We start from the raw sequence: 14,344 nt of genomic DNA, 5'->3' as shown, positions 1-14,344 counted from the left end.
GACAATTGTGGTGGGCTATGCTGCACGAGATAGAGGTACCAGCACAATACTGCATGCGGAATAGCACAGAGGCCGCCGGCATCTACAGGCTTACGTCACTCTACGCGCGCCTTTTTGAGAGCCCCCCGTGCTTAGTTAAACAACTAACAAACAAAATGACATTAGTTACAATTCGCGAAAAGGAAACAGCGGGGAAATGGCCTGCAAATTATGCAAGGTTATATCTGCCTCCTACCTACAACATTCAAATATAATCCTAAATCCGGTCACCCACTACAAAAGGCAAACACTTTACTGGGCTCATTGCCTTAAGGACGCATAGTGGATGCATAGCAAGTTCGAAAAAAAATCATTCACTCTGTCTTTGAAGTACGCATTAGGGACAGGATATAATTATCGCGTTAAAGTCTTAGAAGCGAAGCTTAAGGATCCCCTAATATTTATGTGTACATATTATGACGACTCGGTTGTAACGAGATTTATTGGCCGTGAACTCGGGAACGAACAAGCGCAACGGACCCGAAGATGAAGCGCACGTTCAAAGACGATGATGACTGTCATTCAGAACAGGTGATGATGATTTACTGCTGTCCAGATGAGGATGAAGCGCATAATAGATGCCTACAATATTTCCCCCCACGTGGAAGCGGCCAGCCGGGCCGCTGCGGGTGGGTTGTCAAGGTGACAAGGAACGTCGTGTGAAAATCTTCATGCGAAAACGTGTACAATTTTCGCGCTGTTGTAACGGTGGTCAGTTGGCAGGACAAGAGGCGTCACACAATAGTTGACTGCTTAATTCTGCTCTAAAACTACATATGGGCCGATGAATCGAGGCTGGAATTTGTCGCACACACCAGCTGTGTGAATTGGTATCAATAGCAGCACCTCGTCACCCGGTCGGAATGATACCACACGATGAGAGGTGTCGTAGACAGCCTTCCTTGCTTGTTGCATAGATTTCGTGATCATACGAGCACGCTGGTGGCACTGGGCAATGCGAGAAATATATTCTTCGCAAGACGGTAATGGAGGGCTATTGCTGGTGAAGAAGGAAACGTCGATAAAGAAAGTAGGTGAACGTCCGTAAACGAGATAAAACGATGAGTAGCCGGTTGTGCGCTGAGCAGTGGTGTTGTAGGCAAAAGTAATGAATGGTAGAAGTTTATTCCAGTTTCTGTGATTCGGTTGAATCTACACGGCGATCATGTCGACAAGGGTTCGATGAAATCTCTCGGTCAGACCATTTGTTTGAGGATGGTAGCTAGACGCCATCTTGTGTGTAGTACTAAAAACGCGAAAAACTTCACCTAAAAGCTGTGAAAAGAACTACTTTCCACGGTCACTTAGAAGTACACGAGGAAGCATCATGATGTATAGTTATGGCCTGAAGGGTGAAGTCAGCAACTTCCAATGCTGAACCAGTAGCTACTGAAGTTCTCTCGGCGTAGCGTGTCAGGTGGTCTACGGCGGTGACTATCCATCTATTTCCAGCGTCAGTAACGAAACGGGGCCCATAAAGATCGACACCGATGATGTCATTGGCTGTAATTGACCAGCAGGAGGAGATGTCGGAAGTTTGCGAAGTTGTTATGGATAGCAGGAACCCACGTACTTTACTACGCTGGTAGAAAGGCCAGGCCAATAAAAGCGGCTTCGAATGTGGTCGCAGGTTTTGAGAAAGCCGAGATGGCCAGCAGTCAAATCATCATGAAAGGCGTTAAGTACATGATGTCGAAAACCACATGGCAGAACAGATACCCAGTGTTGATCGTCAGTATGATAAATGTGAAGATACAGCACGCCATCCTGAAGCTTGAAGTGCTCGAGTTGCCGACGAAACCATAGATTGGGAGTAGTATAACGCGCCGACAGTACGGGTCAGCCTACCGGCGAGAACTGAAGGGTTGGTCATCGTCGATTGGCGGCTGGTACAGCGAGGCGAGCAAGGCAAAAAAGCTGAGAGCCATGTCCGCACTGGTGTCGTTGGAGATGGCAGCTGGAGTGTCGAACGAAGCCGTAGGTAGTGGGCAAAGAGAAAGAGGATCGGCGTCTTGATGTTTTTTGCCAGATTTTGCACATCTTACTGCAAAACGGTGACCGCACATGGTGAGTCGATCCCAACTTCGTTCTCTCCTGCCGCTATACCTGTGACTCCGCCATGGTGCTTCGCTCAACCAATGATTAATATTAACATACCTGGCGTCCAGAAAAAGGCCAATTGGTTGTCACCGGCTCTTAAACAGCTCCCACTACTTCTCTTGTATGAGAAATACCAAGACTACACACATATATACACTGACGGATCGGTTCAGCCGGACAGCTCTACCGGAGCAGTAGTGATACCAAGGTTGGCCACGACAATTAAATTCAAGACATCTCACGCAACAACACCAACGGCAGCAGAATTGGCAGCACTTCGTGCCGCGTTGCAATTTGTAGTTGATCAACCTACACGCAAGTGGACTATTTTCTGCGACTCGAAGGCGGCACTGCAGTCTCTACTATCAGCCTTACGCCGTGGACCACACGAGCAGCTGGTACTACAGATAGCAGATGTTATACACCACCTGACTGAGAAAGGACACCAAATTACATTTCAGTGGTTGCCCAGTCACTGCGGAAGCATCGGCAATGAACGGGCCGATCAAGCTGCCCGCTCAACCCACACAGAAGATCATAAACTACGACTACCACTTCCTAAGACAGATGCTGCACGAAAGCTTCGCAGGCTTGCTCACCAGCAAACCTCGTCACAATGGAATCAGCCACACTTCAAGCATGCCCGACTGTACTCGCTTGACCCTATGCTAAGTCTTCAAGTCTCGTCGAGGCTTTGCCGAGCAGACCAGATCCTGTTATGTAGGCTGTGATTGGGCGTTGCGTTTACCAACGCCTACGCTTTCCGCATTAGGATGGCCGACACCACAGCCTGTGGCCACTGTGGCAAAGAAGAAACGACCCAACATATTCTTTGTGACTGCCTAGCTTATAGTAAACAACGACTATGCCTTCGCAAGGAACAAAGCAAATTAGATAATCAACCTCTGTCGGAGCAAGGCATTCTACAATATCGACAAGATGCAACTTCACTGAAGAAGGCCCTGAAAGCGCTACTATACTTTTTGCGATCGACCGGCCTTACTGAATGGTTGTAGCTAGAACGCCCTTCCTGTGTGTGTTTTCGTTTTCTTATGAGTGCGCGTGCGTTTTTTTCCCCCTATATACCCCCTCTTTCTTGCCCCTACTTCCCCGCCCCTAGCACTGGGTAGCAAACCAGATGCCAATATCTGGTTAACCTCCCGGCCTTTCCTTTCTCACTCTCTCTCTCTCTCTTGCCAGATTTATAAACAATCTCCAACTGATACTCCTGTAAGCAGAAAATCCAACGACCCAAGCATCCGGACAAGTTCTTTATTGTAGAAAGCCAGCATAAGGAGTGGTGGTCCGTTACGATGGTGAATTGACGGCCGTACAGTTAAGGACGGAACTTTTGTTTAGGCCAAACCACAGCGAGGCCCTCCTGCTCAGTGATGTTACAGTTCTCGGTAGAAGTAAGAACTCGGCTAGCGTATGCGACGACCCTTTCCCGTCCAGAGTCATCGCGTTAGAGGAGAACAGCACCTATACCGCAACCGCTGGCGTCGGTATGCAGGAGTGTCGGGGCGGTGTCATCAAAATGGCAGAGTACAGGCTCCGACGTGAGAGCTTTCTTCAAAAAGTCAAACGCCCACTGACATTATTAGGACCACACAAAGGGTACATTATAAGCAAATCGTTTGTGAAGTGGCGCAGCTATTGAGGGGAAATTTTGTATGAAACGACGAAAATAGGATGCGAGGCCAAGAAAACTTCGCAAATCCTTAGGCCTTGTGAGGCGTGGAAATCGAAGGACGGCAGTGATCTTTTCGAGCTCAGAGTGAATACCATCGTTGCTCACGACATGACTGAGAACCTTGATGGATTTGGTGGCGAAACGGCATTTATTTGTGTTGAGCTGCAGACCCACGCCGGCGAGGCATGTTAGGACGTCATCCAAGCGCCTCAGATGCTGAGAAAACGTTGATGAAAAGATGATAATGTCATCAAGGTAGCAGAGACACGTCTTCCATTTCAGACCACGCAGGATGATGTGGATCATGCGTTCGAACGTCGCGGGCGCATTGCAGAGCCCGAAAGGCATCACGTTAAATTCATAGAGGCCTTCGGGGTCTGCAATTGTTGTTTTTTTCTTCGTCGTCGTCGTGCAATGGAATTGGCCAATATCCCGAACGCAAATCAAGGCTTGAAAAATATTCGGCGCCTTGCAGTGAATCAAGGACATTGTCGATGCGTGGCATGGGGTATACGTCCTTGCGTGTGATGTTGTTAAGTGCCCGGTAATCGACGCAAAAACGCACGGAGTCACATTTTTTTCATAGGAAAAGAACAGGGGATGACCAAGGGCTAGCTGATGGATGAATTATTTCTCGTTGGAGCATGTCAGCGACGTTTTCCTCGATGATTTTTCACTCAGCGAGAGACACGTGGTACGGGCGGCGATGCACAATAGATGTTCCCTCGGTCTGAATGCGATGCGCTGCAGTGGTAGTTCGGCCCAACATCGAGGAGCAGGTGTCAAAAGAAACGGCGTGTTTCGTTAACAAACCAAGCAACGGTGGCGCCTGCATAGTTGTTGAGTGATCACAAATAAGTGCTGTGAAGTGAGAGGAAGAACCAGGCTTACTCATAGAAGGGTCGTTGGTAGAGGCAGGTTTAAATGGCGTGACGCTGACAGGCTCAGCATCCACAACACAGGCTACTGCAGTGCCCTCTGGTAGGAGAACTTTCTCCGGTGTTACATTCGTGGCAACGACGAGCGCGGAGCCATGGTGAAAGCATACGACACCTTACGCATGGGCTATGTCTTTAGTGACGCAAGTCGACAATGGGGAAACCAAGACGTCACCGTGGTCGATGCCCTTAGAGGTCAGGGTCACAATGCGCTCTTGATGTGGCGGTAGTTCCAGATCTTCGTGAGCGAACAGGCGTAGTGGCTTGTAGACGACTTCGTGCAACAAGGGCATTGTAGGCAATGCTTCCGATGCCCTTCAGGATAGGATGCAGCTTGTCTGACTCGGACATCGAAGAATTGACGCGCCAGCAGAGCACAAGGACATCCTCGATGTACGATGTGTACGACTCGTCGGGATATTGCTGGTGACAATCTAGGGTTTTCTTCGCTAGAGCGGATCGAACGGCAGGTGTGCCGAATACTTGGCGAAGCTGCTGCTTGAAGGCAGGCCATTCGGTGAAGTCAATCTCAGTGTTCAATAACCATGTCTTGGCGACGCCCGTGAGATGAAGCGACTCTCGGCGGAACTTGTTAGAATCGTCCCAGTGATTAGTTGCGCTTACTCACTCGTAGTTATTGAGCCAGTCCTGCACATCTTCGCCGTGGAGACCAGGAAAGATCGGGGGGTCACGCTGGTGGTTTACGATGCAAAGAGGTGGGGCTTGCGGCGCAGGGATGAAAGTATAAAGGGCGTCCGCCCACTCACTCTGAGACATGTTGACGGACTGAGGGTCCAAGCGGCGGCCTGAACAGAGCTCCAGCGAGTAGGCGTTGTGAAGAGAGGACCGGGATCGTCAATCCACCTCCACCCACCACGTATGACGACTTGGTTGTAACGAGGGTCCAAGCGGTGGCCTGAACGGAACTCCAGCGAGTAGGCGTTGTGAAGAGAGGACCGGGATCGCCAATCCACCTCCACCCACCACGTATGACGACTCGGTTGTAACGAGGTTTATTGGCCATGAACTCGGGAACGAACAAGCGCAACAGACCCGAAAATGAAGCGCACGTTCAAAGACGATGATGACTGTCAGTCAGAACAGGTAATGATGATTGATTGCTGTATAGATGAGGATGAAGCGCATAATAGATGCCTACAATATGAACGTTTATAACCTGTAACGCCCGCTTATGTCCACCAAATATCGTAACTCTGTGTTTATATATATATATATATATATGTGTGTGTGTGTGTGTGTGTGTGTGTGTGTGTGTGTGTGTGTGTGTGTGTGTGTGTGTGTGTGTGTGTGTGTGTGTGTGTGTGTGTGTGTGTGTGTGTGTGTGTGTGGTTTATTTCGACATCTCGGCGTAGAGTCTGGCCTTCATCAGGATTAAAGATACAGTTTGTTGGTGCTCAGCTTTATACAATCTGGAATCAGAGGGCAAGGAAAGAGGAAAAAAGACAGAAAAGAAAAAAAGAAAAAAGGAAAAAAGAAAAAGAAAAGAAATATAGAAAAAAGAGAAGAAGAAGAGAAAAATAATATACGGTGGACTCCCCTCGGGCGCCCCCTTCCACTCTTCCCTCCACTTCCCCCTCCCCACTCTTTCCTCCACTTCCCCCTTCATCTCTCTCCCCCTTCTCCCCTTCACCTTTCTGATGTCAGCGGTCTGTGTATGTTTCCTTTCACTAACGCATTGCTCCCGGCCTGACGGCGCTTCCTGGCACTGGCGCTTCGGGGTGGGGCAAAAAAGAGCTTTTTTAGGAAGTTCTAAGCCTTTAACTACTGGGAGTCCCGTAAACAATTCGTCGTAGAAGGAGGGGTGCCGCGTATTGTGGCAGAGGCTGGTAAGCGGGCATTTTAGGAAGTTCTAAGCCTTTAACTACTCGGCGCCCTGTCAACATTTCGTCGTAAAAAGAGGGGTGCCCCGTATTGCGGCAGAGCCTGGCAAGCGGGTGCAATGCGAATTCCTTGCCCGCTTCTGGATTACGCGTGTAGTGGGGGCCTCCCGGCTGTGCACAGGGTTGCTGTTGAGCATGTCATGCATGCTTTTTGGTGTGGGGCAAAAAGCTCTTTTTTGCCCCACACCGAACCGCCAGTGCCAGGAAGCGCCGTCAGGCCGGGAGGAATGCGTTAGTGAAAGGAAACATATACAGACCGCTGACATCAGAAAGGTGAAGGGGAGAAGGGGGAGAGAGATGAAGGGGGAAGTGGAGGAAAGAGTGGGGAGGGGGAAGGGGAGGGAAGAGTGGAAGGGGGCGCCCGAGGGGAGTCCACCGTATATTATTTTTCTCTTCTTCTCTTTTTTCTTCTATTTCTTTTCTTTTTCTTTTTTCCTTTTTTCTTTTTTTCTTTTCTGTCTTTTTTCCTCTTTCCTTGCCCTCTGATTTGAGATTGTATAAAGCTGAGCACCAACAAACTGTATCTTTAATCCTGATGAAGGCCAGACTCTAGGCCGAAACGTCGAAATAAACCACGTTGTGACTGCTCACGGAGGATCTACTGGACTATATGCAACGCTACGGCCACTCAACCACCATGCCTGCATATATATATATATATATATATATATATATATAGTTACATATGTATGTATATAGATATATATGAGATCTAACAGACAGTAATGCCAAGTAATGTACAGGGGAAGTTATTAGAACCAATGGAATGTAAATAAGAAGAAAGAAAGTGGATGAAAAAATAACAAGCCGTGAGCAGGAATTGAACCTACGACGTTCGAATAACGCGTTCGATGCTCTCAGGGCATATATATATATATATATATATATATATATATATATATATATATATATATATATATATATATATATATATATATATATATATATATATATATACCAGATTCTTTGAACGTCATTCACGCTGGACCCGACGTATTGTAGGCAAGAAAGAGACGACGAAACTTTCGTCGTCTCTTTCTTGCCTATATATATATATATATATATATATATATATATATATATATATATTGTAATGAATTTGAATAACGGACGCTCTGCTGTTACTGAAGAATACGATGATGATCGGTGGCTGCAGTAGTAGCTCGCGCATGCCGCTCACTGGTAGCCAGACCTGCTTCATAAAGAACCTTTCGCCAAGCTGCATCTGCAGTTTTCTCGACGTACAGCATCTCTTTTTTAAGTGGTGGAGGAGCCGGGTTTCCCATCAACCTGGAATTTCGCAATCGGATGCTACTTTCACCGTTCACCCTGACTGCTCCTGGCCCTTCTCAAGCTGCCCCACCACCAACAGTCTACTGTACTGGCATGCCTCGGCAACGCGACCCACCAATTTTTCGCGGCAATGATGAACATGACGTCGAGGACTGGCTCATCGAGTACGAAATCGTAAGCGCTTCCAACAAATGGAACGCCTGCGACCAGCTCACGAACGTGCGCTTTTACCTCGCTGATGTGGCCAGCCTCTGATTTAAGAACCACGAAGGCGAAGTCACCAACTGGTCCGCCTTCAAGACCACTATCGCCGCACTCTTCAGTCGTCCCGCCGTGCGCCGGCTTCGCGTGGAACAGCGTCTGCGTAGTCGAGTTCAGCGCATGGACGAGACTCCTACAAGTTACATCGAAGATGTCTTGTCTCTTTGCAAGATCGTCGATGCATCTCTAACCGAACACGACAAAGTCAAGCACACCATCAAAGGATTTGACGATGATACCTTCCAGATGCTCGTCGCAAGGAACCCACAGACTGTCCCCGACGTTCTCCAGCTCTGTCAGGAGTACGACGAGTTGCGTAAGCAGCGTGTCTCAACGCGCAGGGCCGCTGAAGATACTGCTGAAGTTTCCGTAAACAATTGTATCGGGCCAGTTGGTAAGGATCCATCTTGCTAGGAAGCGCAGCCACTATTACAAAGAACACAAAACACAAGCGCTTGAGTTATGTGTTCTTTATAATAGTGGCTGCGCTTCCTAGCAAGATGAAGTTTCCACCCTCGTGCACGACACTGCTGCTGATCACACCGTCTTACTGCCCCACATGAAACAATGCATCCGTGAAGAAGTTGTGCGTCAGCTTTTCCTGTGGCCGAAGCATCCGAGCCAGTGACCTCGTTGGACTCACGTATACGCCAGGTCATCGAGACACAGGTCACGCAAGCACTGCCTTCATCGCCGTCTGTCCCTACGCCGGTAACCTACGCTGCCGTCGTTGCTAGACCACCAGCCCCACCTGTCTCTGGCGCATACCGGTGCACCGGGTTCTCTTACATCACGACGCTGCCTACATACACAGCACCGCATCCTACTTCGCCCGCTGCACCTTCTGCCGTTAACCCATGGCGCACCTTCTATAATCGACCCATCTGTTTTGCATTCGGTTTTGTGGGACATATAGCACGCAACTGCCGCCATCGCAACTTCCAGCCTCCGGACCGTGGGCATTCTGCAAATTACCAGGCTGCCCAGAATCCCCAGCGACAATTATCTCCTATCGCCAACTCGTTGTCTTTACAACGCCCTCTTGACTCTCGCTGGTAATTACCGCCCCGTCACCGATCTGTCTCCCCGATGCTTCGGCGCACGAGCCCCGCTCGAGCAGAAAACTGACAGCTGCAGTTCCGGAGGCAAGAACTGCGTCATCGTCGAACTCTCCAAGACCTCCTCTTTCTCCGCCCAGCGAAATTGATGTGTCGCTATACGTGCACTTGTCGACACAGGCGCCATCGTTTCTGTAATTAGCGAAAAACTGTGTCGCGATATGAGAAAAGTTACAACGCCGCCTACGATCCTTGCCCTGCGCACAGCCACCTCCTATTTCATCGTGCCGACGCCTCAGTGCACAGCACGTGTTCTTATTCAAGATGTTTGGTACACCGTCAAGTTTGTTGTTCTTCCACGTTCTTCTTACGACGTCATACTGGGATGGGATTTCCTTTCTACCCATCAGGTCATCGTCGACTGCGCTCGCGCTGAACTCACGTTGACGAATCCATGCCTTGATATCGACCACCACAGTCTCTCAAAAGTGTTTGCCGCAGCTTACGTCCACAACGCGCTTTTGTCCGCCGTCCTAGTGCCTGTGTTTTCCCCTGCTGCCACTAACTCGACACTCCTGTTCCAACCATCTATAGCTAGTGCGCACCATCGAACCAGAAGAGGTTCGGCGGTACTCTATGCATGCAACGTCTCTGCTTGTCCATACATCCTGCTACGCGGTGAATGTCTGGGGAGCCTCGAGACCTTATATTTTATTTTCCAAGACCCGATGTGTCCAGACAAGCCATTTTTACAGACTTTTGCCATTACACCCACAACTGACGCCAATGACCCTATAGATGTATCCCGCAAGCCCATTGATCGCCACCTCATGTCTGGGCAGCAGGAACAGCTGATCAAGCTCCTCCAGCGTTTTCGAGCCTCCTTTGACCCCAATCAGCCTTCCTTAGGTCGAGCGTCATCTGTTGTTCACCGTATAGATGCCGGTCAAAAGACACCATTACGACAGAGTCCATATCATGTGTCAACTGCCGAACGCCGTGTCATCAATGAACAGATCGACGATATGCTGAAACGTGGCATAATCGAACCGTCAAGCAGGCTCTGGGCCTCGCCTGTTTTACTGGTGAAGAAGAAGGACGGATCTATCAGGTTCTGCATGGACTACCGACACCTCAACCGAATCACACGCAAGGATGTCTATCCGCTGCCCCGCATTGACAATGTCTTGGACTGCCTACAGGGAACCGAATATTTCTCTTCTTTAGATCTGCCCTCAGGATACTGGCAGGTACCCATTGCAGAGGCCGATCGCGAAAAAACAGCTTTCATCACGCCCGACGGGCTGTACGAATTCACAGTCATGCCCTTCGGCCTCTGCAGCGCACCAGCTACTTTCAAGCGAATGATAGACGCTATTCTTCGAGGCCTCCAATGGAACGTTTGTCTTTGTTATTCGGATGACATGGTCGTCTTTTCAACTGATTTCACAACCCATTTGAATCGCGTCAAGAAAGTCCTCACTTGTCTCTCCGCCGCGGGGCTGCAACTGAATCTGAAGAAGTGCCTTTCCGCCGCTCGAAAGCTTACGATCCTTGGCCACGTAGTTTCGAAGGACAGCATTCTTCCTGACCTTGCCAAACTTACAGCTGTTTCAGCGTTTCCCAAACCGACCACCATGAAACAACTCTAAAGTTTCATAGGCCTTTGCTCCTACTTCCGGCGCTTCGTCCACAATTTCGCGATGATCATTGCTCCTTTGACCAAGCTCCTCACCGGCTCTAGGGACCTTTCAGCCTGGTCTGCCACCTGTGACTATTCTTTCAATGAATTGCTCCGCCTCGTCACGTCACTGCCTATTCTGCGGCACTACGACCCATCGGCACCCACAGAGATCCACACCGACGCTAGTGGTGTCTGGCTAGGCGCTATTCTTGCGCTGAAGAAAGACGGCTTCCAAGAGTACGTGGTTGCCTACGCAAGCCGAACTCTTAGCAAAGCCGAAACCAACTATTTTGTCACTGAAAAAGAATGCCTCACCATTATTTTGGGCGATACAGAAATTTCGACCTTACGTGTACGGGAGCCCTTTTGACGTCGTGACTGACCAACACGCTCTGCTGGTTGTCGTCACTGAAGGATCCAAGTGATTGCCTCGCCCGATAGGCGTTACGCCTTCAAGAATATGACATTCGCGTGGTCTATCGCTCCGGCCGGAACATTCGGACGCAGACGCCCTCTCCCGTTCACCCCTACCACCTGACCCTGCCTGCTGCGAAAGTCTCATTTGTGATGCCACTCCCGTCACCATCGCCGACATGCCATCTGAGCAACGCAAGGACCTTTGGGTTGCTTCGATTCTTGACATCCTGGCTGGGCGGACGGCTTCTCCTTCTACTCGCACGTTGCACCAGCAAGTCGAGCACTTCACCACTCGCGACAACGTGCTGTACCGACGCAACTACGCACCCGGTGGACGTCAATGGCTACTCGTGATTCCACGTCATCTGCGACCTGAAATTAGTTTCACGTTTCATGACAACCCCCAATGTGGCCACGCAGGTTTCCTGAAGACTTATTCTCGCATATGGCTCCGATATTACGGGCGTGACATGTACCGTTTTATTCGACAGTACGTTCGGGCTTGCTCGACGTGCCAGAGACGAAAGACTCCCCCTCATCATACCAGTGGTACCTTATAACCTTTACAATGTCCCTCTCGACCGTTCGACTGTGTCGGCATCGATATCTATGGTGCCCTTCCTAACACTGATGATGGTAACCGCTGGATCAAAGTTGCCGTCCACCCCCTCACGCGGTATGCCGAAACTTCATCCCTTCCTTCGTGTACAGCAAAAGACGTTGCGACTTTCGTTCTTCACAACGTCGTAATACGTTATGAAACACCTCGAGTGTTACTGAGTGATCGTGGTCGCGTATTCTTGTCAGATGTCATCCCAGCATTGCTGCGTGAGTGCCACGTCGTTCACCGCACTACAAGCGCCTATCATCCCCAGATCAATGGAATGACAGAGCGCTTCAGCCGCACCCTTGGTGACATACTGTCTATGTATATCTCGTCAGACCACTCCAATTGGGACCGAGTGCTCCCGTTTATCACGTTCGCCTATAATACCGCCATTCAAAGCCCTACTGGGTTCTCTCCTTTTTTCCTCCTTTACGGACGCGAACCCTCTTGCACTATGGACACCATTCTTTCGTACAGACTTGACTCTTCAGAGTCCACGACTCTGTCTCAAGCCACTACATACGCTGAAGAATGCCGCCAACCGGCAAGATCATTCACAACACAAGACCAAGGACGCCAAAAGCACCACCACGACGCAGGAATCAGCACTACTTCCTACGATCCAGGTTCGCTTGTCTGGCTGCATGTCCTTTCTACTACACCTGGCCTTTCTACCAAGTTGGTCCCCAAGTATCATGGCCCATATTGTATACTACAAAAAAACGTCACCGGTGAATTACCTCATCGAGGCACTGGAACTATATTTTGACCAACGTCGTCGTGGCTAGGAAATTGTTCACGTGTTGAGACTTAAGCATTACTACGACCCTGATGTATTTACTTGTCCATAGGTCACCAGGATGGCTTTTTATTTCGCGGGGAGTAATTTTAACGAATCTGAATGACGGACGCTCTGCTGTTACTGAAGAATACGATCATGATCGGTGTCTGCAGTAGTAGCTCGCGCACTCCGCTCGCTGGTAGCCAGACCTGCCTCACAAAGCACCTTTCGCCAAGCTGCGCCTGAAGCTTTCTCGACGTACAACACTTCCGTTTTAAAATATATATATATATATATATATATATATATATATATATATATATATATATATATATATATATATATATATATATATATATATATATATATATATATATATATATATATATATATATATATACATATACAATTGTTTTCAATTGTTTTTACCAGCAATGATCTTTGCTTGCTTTAGTGCAAAAAGACTGTGAAGAGAAGACATGAGAGCACGAAGTCGCTTTGGTATTAGATTCAAAAAATGATAGACAGGAACTTTGTTTACGCTAGGGGTCTAAGCTTCAGAAGAGATATGTTTTGTATAATCGCAAGCTTCTTTTTTAATACAAAGGTAAGCTCACATGCACTTTTTCCCGTCTCTCTACCCAATTAGAGCCCACGAAAAAGGCGCCATTCTGTGGAAATCATCTGTCAGCTCACACCACTGGCAACCATGATGCTCAAGTATCACTTGATGCTTTTGGGAATGATTGTTCTGTTATTATGGTTTCGTTTCTGTTACTACCACGAGGTCTTCATTCCAGTTGCACTGATTGGTTTAACTTCAGCTTTCAGTACTTTGCTTCAAACGCTGTGGCTTCAAGCACTCGTTCTTTTTAAACGAGGATGTGGTTGCTTGTACAACTGCATACAGCCATTATAATATCCTAAGTTGACTTATACAGAACTGATCTAGTTGACAAAATAGGGTGATTGATTACATCTTCAATGACTGAGCTATCTGCGCGTGCTCTCAAAATGAGGCCATGGAGAAAGCAATGCCCACATCGTTATCACTTGTAAAACATATCCACCGACTTCAAGAACGCATTCACTTTGAGTACCTGTTCTTATAAAGCTAACTGTGTGCAACGTAGGCCCGTGTGCTCAGATTTGGGTGCACGTTAAAGAACCCCAGGTGGTCGAAATTTCCGGAGTCCTCCACTACGGCGTCTCTCATAATCATATGGTGGTTTTGGAACGTTAAACTCCACATAACAATTAACTGTGTGCAAGTAAGCTCGCCTTCTTTTTAGTGAGCCTGTCGTATAATAGAAAATCAAAATGCCGTTTCGGTAGCTGGTATTTCATGATTTGAGGATAGACGTGCAATGCGCGTGTGTGTTTGTGCTTTCTCCTCCCTTTATTTCCTTCGTGTTCTTTATATCTCCTCTTCATATTGCGAGTTGAAGAGTACTGACCATCGCCCCTGTGGGTTGGCTAAGTGTCAGTTATTTGTCCAGAATAAAAAGAAGCAATTATTGACGAAGGGGTGAGTCATTCTCTGCACATTGGTACAGCAACAAAAAATAAATA

This window comes from Rhipicephalus microplus, chromosome X (genome assembly GCF_043290135.1).
Source record: "Rhipicephalus microplus isolate Deutch F79 chromosome X, USDA_Rmic, whole genome shotgun sequence".
NCBI lineage: Eukaryota > Metazoa > Arthropoda > Arachnida > Ixodida > Ixodidae > Rhipicephalus > Rhipicephalus microplus.
This window is presented reverse-complemented; position numbering follows the sequence as displayed.